Here is a 9283-nt window from a genome sequence, read left to right as displayed (position 1 = left end):
AGCAACACACACTCAGCTACAGGTCTCAAATACGGCAAACCAATTGATTTCTATCCCCTTTATCAATTTGTGCCACATATTATTAGTTGAAATTTACTGGTGTAAGCTTATCTGACATTTGCAATTCATGGACATACATATTGGGTTTGCATTTTTAACTAGAATATATTATAGACTGATTCAATTTGACATGTAACATCCTTGGATGACACAAAATATATGTGTGAAATGGAATCAACCCCCACACATTCACAGACTCTGTAGCACCTTTTTTTTTAATATATTTGGCTCCGCCTCCTGGCAACACACAAGCAGCTAGAGGTCTCAAATTTCACAAACTATTTTGTTTTTACCCCCTTATCAATATATGTGCCACATGTTGGTATTAGTTGGTAATAACTGGTGTAACCCTATCAAGGCCTGTCTAAACTATGCAAATCAAGGACATCTGAACCTAGGGTTAGCATTTGTATCTTGCATACCTCCTAGACTGATTACATTTTGCAATTGACATCCGTATATGACACAAAATTTAAGTGTGTAGTAAAATCGCATCTCACATATTCACAGACTCTATAGCGCCCCCTAGAAATCCAATATTTCCTATATTTGGCTCCGCCTCCTGGCAACACACAAGCCATTAGATGTCCCAAATTTGACAAACTAGTTTGTTATCATCCCATGTATCAAAATATGTGCCACATGTTGGTACTATCTTGAATTAACTGGTGTAATCCTATCAAGGCCTGTCTGACCTATGCAAATTATGGCCATCTAAACCTAGGGTTAGCATTTCTAACTTGCATACCTCATAAACAGACTAAATTTGGCATGTGACATCTATCTATGACATAAAATATACGAGATAAGTAAAATCACACCTCACACATTCACAGACTCTATAGCGCCCCCTAGAAATCTACATTTTCCAATCTTTGGCTCCGCCTCCTGACAACATACAAGCAGTTGGAGGTCTCAAATTTGAGAAACAAGTTTGTTATCATTCCCTGTATCAAAATATGTGTCACATGTTGACATTTCATAAAATAATGGGTGTGACACTTACCTAGGCCTGTCTGGCCATATGGGTGTCTCAAATGTAGTTTCTGGGTATGTCCGGTGCATCAAACTTGCCATGGCAGGTACGATCAGTGAAATTTGGTTTATTTCAGCACAGCGCACCTCTGTGTATCATAATCAATCAAAATATGGATGTTTTAATGGTTTGTGTTTGATTTAAGAACTTTTGTTGGTCATATCTGTCAAAAATATGCTCTCTGAACAGCCATTTCTGAAGATTTCTTGTGCATCAAACTTACCATGGCAGGTAAGGTCAATGAAATTGGGTTTATTTCAGCACAGCACACCTCTGTGTATCATAATCAATCAAAATATGGATATTTTAAGGGTTTGTGTATGATTTAAGAACTTTTGTTGGTCAACATCTGTCAAAAATATGCTCTCTGAACAGCCATTTCTGAAGATTTCTTGTGCATCAAACTTGCCATGGCAGGTAAGGTCAGTAAAATTGGGTTTATTTCAGCACAGCACACCTCTGTGTATCACAATCAATCAAAATATGGATGTTTTAACAGTTTGTGTATGATTTAAGAACTTTTGTTGGTCAACATCTGTCAAAAATATGCTCTCTGAACCGCCATTTCTGAAGATCTCTTGTGCATCAAACTTGCCATGGCAGGTAAGGTCAGTAAACTTTGGTTTATTTCAGCACAGCACACCTCTGTGTATCACAATCAATAAAAATATGGATGTTTTAACAGTTTGTGCATGGTTTAAGAACTTTTGTTTAACAACATATATCAAAAATATGCTCTCTAAACAGCAGTTTCTAAAGATGAATCAGTGAAATTCAGTTTATTTCAGCACAACACGCATCTGTGTATCAAGATCAATCAAAATATGTGTGTTTGTGATTGCTTTAAACAGGTTGTCCAATACACATAAAACATACAGCAAAGGTATGCAAATACAAAGCATCAATACAGGCATTAAATAATAATTAGATTAGATTCAACTTTATTGTCATTGTGCAGAGTATAGTACAAACAGGGTTCCCACTCTAAGTCAAATGTAAAATTCTATGACTTTTCCCTGACAAAAAAACTGAATTTCCATGACTTACTATATAATAACCGAGTAGTACAATATACCAAATGATTTCAGAGCACCCATATAGCAGTCAAGAGAATCTTTTACTTTTTTAGAGCGGGAGATGAATAAATAAGCATTGAATAAACAGTTGGGATACTCAAGCAAGCTGTAAAGCTAATAACCAGATATACTGTACACTAATTCTGTGTGGAAATATGTTTGTATTAATGTATTTTGGCTAGTAGATTTTAAACTACTACAACAAAATTCCCTGATATTCTATGACTTTGCCCCTAAAATGATAAAATTCCCTGACTTCCCATGTCTGGAATAGACTTGGAATAGAACTCTAAAATTCCATGATATTCCAGAAATTCCATGACCCGTAGGAACCCTGTACAAAGCAAAAGTGCAATGTGATATACAAAGTAGACAGATGGTGATTAGCCAGGACAGGAAATGTAGTGCAGTGTAGACAATAATATGCAGTTGGTTTACAGAAGGTGGTTTAGAGTAATATAAATTAGATATAAATATGTGCAGTGTATTAGCAGTTACCTTATAAGAGCAGAATAAATATGGTTATGTAATATGAACCATGTGTGAACAACATGTACGGATATGTGCAATGTAGTAACATTAACAATATTTTAGTAGTAAGAATAATATAGATATGCAGTGTATTAAGAACATATGAGAAAAACAGAATAAATATGGATATTCAGTATGAACAGTAACATTATAAAAGTAGTAAGAATAAGTGTATGTGCAGGATGGATATAAAGAGCAGTAGAATATGCCTATGTATAACTGTAATTACAGTATGTGCATTTGTAAATAAATAAAAACACTATGGGTGGGATAGGGTATTGGGGGCTTAGTTTACTGGGGGCTTAGTTGATTGGTTGTCACCGAGATGCAGAGCTAGAGTCCAGTAGGGTGACAGCCGCAGGAAAGGAACTTCCTCTGAACCTGCTGGTTCGGGTGCAGAGAGACCTGTAATAATAATAAGACAATCATTTTCAAGACCATATAGAAAATGCTGTTGCAGTAGTCCAGTCTCAAGGTGATGAGGGCATGGATGAGAATGATGCATTGTTGAGCCGTCTGGTCACAGTAACACAAGACCCATCCTGTCAGGGCCTGGCTAAGCCAAAAGTCCTGTCACCGGAATGATGTAGAGGACTCTGAGACAGTCATGTGCCGCCTTTGACCAGTGGTCACAATACAGAGGACCCCTGGCCAGTCAATGAGCAGTGCTTGACAAACATCATGTGTAGAAGACCCTTTTTGCAAAACGATGTAGACACCCATCTATTCTCAGGAGCAGTCCTTCTATAGCTGGCGGGAACAGCTGGAAAAAAATTCCCGGGCTTTGCCTGGCTCCTTCCTGGCCTGTGCCTTGCTCTTTCCTGGCATGTCTGGTCTCACTGTGTCTTTCTGCTTTGGTGATGAGCCTGACAACAGCTGACAACCTGGAAATTAGAAATAAAAGTGTACATAGAAAGACATGTTAATGATGACTGATGACTAAAGTTCACCTATACAACCCAGGCCTATGCCTTTAAAATAGTGTGCCAAAGTATTTCAGGAGGTGGAAGACGGCCTAATTAATGTTAATGGTTTGGTTTAGGTGGTTGAATCAGCTGTCCCTTAATAGTGTAGGCCAAAATGTATGAGCTGAACCATTTGTTTCTCGCTCTACAATATGGGCCTATGATATGCCAGAGTAAGTAGGAAAGTGGGACATGTCTTAATTGATGTTATTTGACATCTAGAGGCTAAAGGCTTTCAGGAAATATATGGTTTAGGTGGTCAAATCAGCTGTCCCTTAATAGTATAGGCCAAAATGTACCAGTTGTACAGTCGGTTTCTCGATCTACAATATGGGCCTATGTACGCCTTATGATATGTCAAAGTCAGTAGGAAGGTGGGACATCTCTTAATGTATATCAATTGACATCTAGAGGCTATAGGCTTTCAGAAAATATATGGTTTAGGTGGTCAAATCAGCTGTCCCTTAATAGTATAGGCCAAAATGTATCAGTTGTACAGTCGGTTTCTCGATCTACAATGTGGGCCTATGTACGCCATATGATATGTCAAAGTCAGCAGGAAGGTGGGACGTGTCTTAATGTATATTAATTGGCATCTAGAGGCTATAGGCTTTTAGAAAATATATGGTTTAGGTGGTCAATTCAGCTGTCCCTTAATAGTATAGGCCAACATGTACCAGTTGTACCGTCGGTTTCTCGATCTACAATATGGGCCTATGTACGCATTATGATATGTCAAAGTCAGCAGGAAGGTGGGACATCTCTTAATGTATATTAGTTGACATCTAGAGGCTATAGGCTATCAGAAAATATATGGTTTAGGTGGTCAAATCAGCTGTCCCTTAATAGTATAGGCCAAAATGTATCAGTTGTACAGTCGGTTTCTCGATCTACAATGTGGGCCTATGTACGCCATATGATATGTCAAAGTCAGCAGGAAGGTGGGACGTGTCTTAATGTATATTAATTGGCATCTAGAGGCTATAGGCTTTTAGAAAATATATGGTTTAGGTGGTCAATTCAGCTGTCCCTTAATAGTATAGGCCAACATGTACCAGTTGTACCGTCGGTTTCTCGATCTACAATATGGGCCTATGTACGCCTTATGATATGTCAAAGTCAGCAGGAAGGTGGGACATCTCTTAATGTATATTAATTGACATCTAGAGGCTATAGGCTTTCAGAAAATATATGGTTTAGGTGGTCAAATCAGCTGTCCCTTAATAGTATAGGCCAAAATGTATCAGTTGTACAGTCGGTTTCTCGATCTACAATGTGGGCCTATGTACGCCATATGATATGTCAAAGTCAGCAGGAAGGTGGGACGTGTCTTAATGTATATTAATTGGCATCTAGAGGCTATAGGCTTTTAGAAAATATATGGTTTAGGTGGTCAATTCAGCTGTCCCTTAATAGTATAGGCCAACATGTACCAGTTGTACCGTCGGTTTCTCGATCTACAATATGGGCCTATGTACGCATTATGATATGTCAAAGTCAGCAGGAAGGTGGGACATCTCTTAATGTATATTAATTGACATCTAGAGGCTATAGGCTGTCAGAAAATATATGGTTTAGGTGGTCAAATCAGCTGTCCCTTTATAGTATAGGCCAACATGTACCAGTTGTACAGTCGGTTTCTCAATCTACAATATGGGCCTATGTACGCCATATGATATGTCAAAGTCAGCAGGAAGGTGGGACATCTCATAACATATATTAATTGACATCTAGAGGCTATAGGCTGTCAGAAAATATATGGTTTAGGTGGTCAAATCAGCTGTCTCTTTATAGTATAGGCCAACATGTACCAGTTGTACAGTCGGTTTCTCAATCTACAATATGGGCCTATGTACGCCATATGATATGTCAAAGTCAGCAGGAAGGTGGGACATGTCTTAATGTATATTAATTGGCATCTAGAGGCTATAGGCTTTTAGAAAATATATGGTTTAGGTGGTCAATTCAGCTGTCCCTTAATAGTATAGGCCAACATGTATGAGTTGTACAATCTACAATTTACAATACTAGTGCAGTGCCCGTTAAAACATGCCATTCCTGAAGAAAACCCGTAGCTCAATTACATGCCCACAGGCATGCCTGCTTTAAAAATAGGATGATAGGGAAACATCATTCCAGCTAAGCATTCAATAATGAATACTGAATATTATAATGTATTAGCCTATAATTAATGTGGCCTCTAATACATGTGTAGCCTAATAAATGTAGGCATGGCTGCATGTGACATTTCTACAAATCAGAATGACATAAGCCTAACAACTGTTTTGAGTTAAGTGTGTATAACTTACTGAATAACTTCCTAATGATATTCGAAGCGTCAGTTTATTGAACATACTTTCATTTTGAGTGGTCACTACATAGCCTACCCGTTTTTGATGGCGTGATAAGTGACGTCGCTCAGTCTGCAACTTGTTGAATAATGTTAGCTATGTGGCATTAGCCTATCGCTCGTTTCAATTTGGGACCTTGCAGTCGGAATTGTCGTTTGTTTAGTCAAAGTCTCAAGTCCAAAGTAGCCTGGGCTATTTTAAGCGTCAGTTTATTGCACATATTTTTATTTTGAGTGGTCACTACATCTCCGTGTTTGTTGGCGTGTTGTTGCAAAATCCGCGTAATCATTTTATGCAAGCAAACTGCATACAGGGAGTCTTTATTGGTGAGGTCAGGCATGATAATAATCTGTCATCTTAAACCACAAGCGGTTTCCGAGTAGCCTTATCCGTTTTTTAAATTGCGACTCACTATCATCAAAGTGAGACCTAGCTGCTGTCAGTACACGATCCATGGGGTGGAGCTCCCCTAAAACTGGCCCCCTTGGAAACATTGCAGTGCAGCGATAAACGTTTTGAAATATGCATTCAAAAATCTTCAAAATCTTTGTGCCATGCGCGAGCCACATATGAAATCTTAGGTCAGTCTGACAAACGGCAAGCGAGATATGCGTGCCACAGACACACACACAGACGCTTCTTGCTTTATAGATAGACTAGTGCAGTGCCCATTCAAACATGCTATTCCTGTAGCCCAATTACATGCCTGCAGGTAGGCTTGTTTTAAAAATAGGATGATAGGGAAATAATTCCAGGTAAGCATTCAATAATGAATAGGCCTACAGATAATATAATAATATAATAAATGTGAAGTGAGCAGAATTTAAGCATGGCTGCATGTGACATTTTTTACAAATCAAAATGACATAATCCTAACAGCTGTTTTGAGTCAAGTCTATATGCTTAGCCTATTGAATAACTTGATGATAGAGAAAACAAACCATTTTGTGGATTGATGCATCATATGGAATTTGCAATGGTGTGACTCAAAAACAGTCTCTGGTGGCCTATAAGTGACATCACACTCTTTCTGCCACTCGTTGCTTGTCGCTGGTAATGCTTTGCATGTGTGGCATTCTGAGACGTTCTTTAATTCGGGACCATTATCGCTTGTTTCAATTTAGGACCTTGCAGTTGGAATTGTCGTTTGCTTATTCAAAGTCTAAAGACAGTCCAAAGTAGCCTGGGCTATTCATATAGGCCTAAGTGACATCACACTCTGCCTGCCACTCGTTGCTTGTTGCTGGTTATGCTTTGCATGTGTGGCATTCTGAGACGTTCTTTAATTCGGGACCATTATCGCTCGTTTCAATTTTCAGTTGGAATAGTTGTTTGCTTATTCTAAAGTCTAAAGACAGTCCAAAGTAGCCTGGGCTATTCAAAGTGTCCGCTTATTGCACATTATTTTTTACGTCATTTTGAAGAGCCACTGCATAGCCTACCTGTGTGTGTTGGCGTGTTGTTGCAAAATCTGTGGAGTTATCTTGCACTCGCTTAAGTTTTTACCCGTGTAACCTACACTGATCCAGTTCTGCCAAAGCCCTGCTTCTATCCTCACTGGTAGCTTACAGTACAGTGCTGTGTGGGAGGGGGAGTGGCTAGCAGCAAAAGCCAATGTGCGTCTTTTACCAATATATTTAACGATATCTTTTGCATTTCTTATTCAAACAACGAAAAATTTGGCACTGCACTTACTCATGCCCGTAGCAAGACACCTGCCAAGTTTGAAATCAGTCTGACAAACGGTCAGTGAGATATGCGTGCCACAGACACAGACACTTCTTGCTTTATAGATAGATGGGCCTATATTTAGCACAGCAACAACCATATCTACCATCGCAGTAAAAGTAATGTAAAAGTGACGTAAAATACCTGCCAATTGTCCTCTGTATCCACCGCTGCAGTAGATCATGATGTGAGGATGTGCTCCATAACACAAAGCAAGGACTGAGGTGTCAAGGCCAGCATGCTTCAGCCTCTTCAGGAAGTAAACAAATGAGTGCCAAACAAGGACAAACAAGGCCTTGTTTACATGCTGGCTGTCTTGTAGTTTGACACCACTCTCCTTTCTGTGAGTGTTCTGTTGGAGTCATATAATGAAATGCAACCCATACATCCGGATATCAGAAGCAAGGATCTGTGAAAACATAAGTAGAGGGGAGAAAAAAAAGACATAAAGATATGTCGAGAAAACATTGCAGGACCATCTCTAAACAACACATCAGGACACCTTTCTTTCCTATTTCATTTTATCACTACTGCAATTCATAGACATATATTGTATATAGGTGAGACAAGGGTAAAACTGATGTGGGTATTTATTCAAATACTAGAATAGCAGGCTACTAAAATATAATTACACTTCAAGTGTCAAAACTGTAGTTTTGGAGGAGTATTTGTAGTTCTTATGCAGGAAAATACTGTATAGGCTACTTTGGACATTAAAAGCTGCATTGCACTACGTAGAACACTGCAGAAATGCACTATTTTGGATATAGAAATGTTGTTGTACTGCTTTGTTTTTCAGAAAAACGGTAGTAGCCTATAACAGTATTTGTCACATGAATTACCCAGACCCAAAGAAACAAATAGCTTATTACGTGAAACAAACTGACCTGCTGACCTGAAGAAACAAACGATGTTGGCGTTTTTTTTTTTTGTGTGTGCTGTAATTCCACGAAATGGATGATATCTATTTAAAACACAGTTACATCTTCTCTAGCTAAGTTATTATTAGCATAAATTAGCAACAATTCTTTAACTCACCGTCTTCAGGCTATGTTGTATCACGTTAACTACTTTGGCAAACTACATTGACCTATCAAATTAGACGACCGCTGCTTTCATCTGCATTTATATTATTGCCTGCTTTTAATGCTAATCAGATTTTTAAATGTCCAGGTTTACTGCACCTACCTTTCAGGAGGCTGAAGCTCTCCGATGTCTAAACGCAGGCGCACTGATAACAACGAAGTGAGTTCTACACTGCTATATTGCGCATGTGCATTGGTCGCTCGTCTGCCAGATTTTAGTGGATATCGTACGGATTTTTTGGTCATACTTTTAGTACGATATCCTACGAACTGTTTCATGAGGATACGTTGCCCAGTCAGCACACATGTCTCCAAAACGCTTGGAAAAGATCAGCTTAATTACATCGCGTTCCATTTAGAACGTCTTATTTGGCCTGATCTTACAAACGTCGGCGGCATTTCACTGTCATATGTGTCGTAGTGCTACATCTACTGGAGATCTTATTATCTT

At 38.8% G+C, this 9283-nt stretch overlaps 1 long non-coding RNA gene across 1 annotated transcript; it reads right to left on the bottom strand.

Moving 5' to 3' along the window:
- Window positions 1-2020: 2020 nt before the first annotated feature.
- On the bottom strand, window positions 2021-9042 carry LOC143131551 (uncharacterized). Its single transcript, XR_012988120.1, has 3 exons — window positions 8936-9042; window positions 7892-8156; window positions 2021-3587 (listed from the first exon to the last, which is right to left on the bottom strand). It is a non-coding gene; the product is annotated as an uncharacterized LOC143131551 (long non-coding RNA).
- Between the last annotated feature and the right edge of the window lie 241 nt (window positions 9043-9283).

The sequence above is a fragment of the Alosa pseudoharengus genome, unplaced genomic scaffold (genome assembly GCF_046254945.1).
Source record: "Alosa pseudoharengus isolate Yale_2024_CS ecotype anadromous, Long Island Sound unplaced genomic scaffold, YU_APseudo_1.1 YU_APseudo_1.1_scf_18, whole genome shotgun sequence".
NCBI classification, from domain to species: domain Eukaryota; kingdom Metazoa; phylum Chordata; class Actinopteri; order Clupeiformes; family Clupeidae; genus Alosa; species Alosa pseudoharengus.
This window is presented reverse-complemented; position numbering and strand designations above follow the sequence as displayed.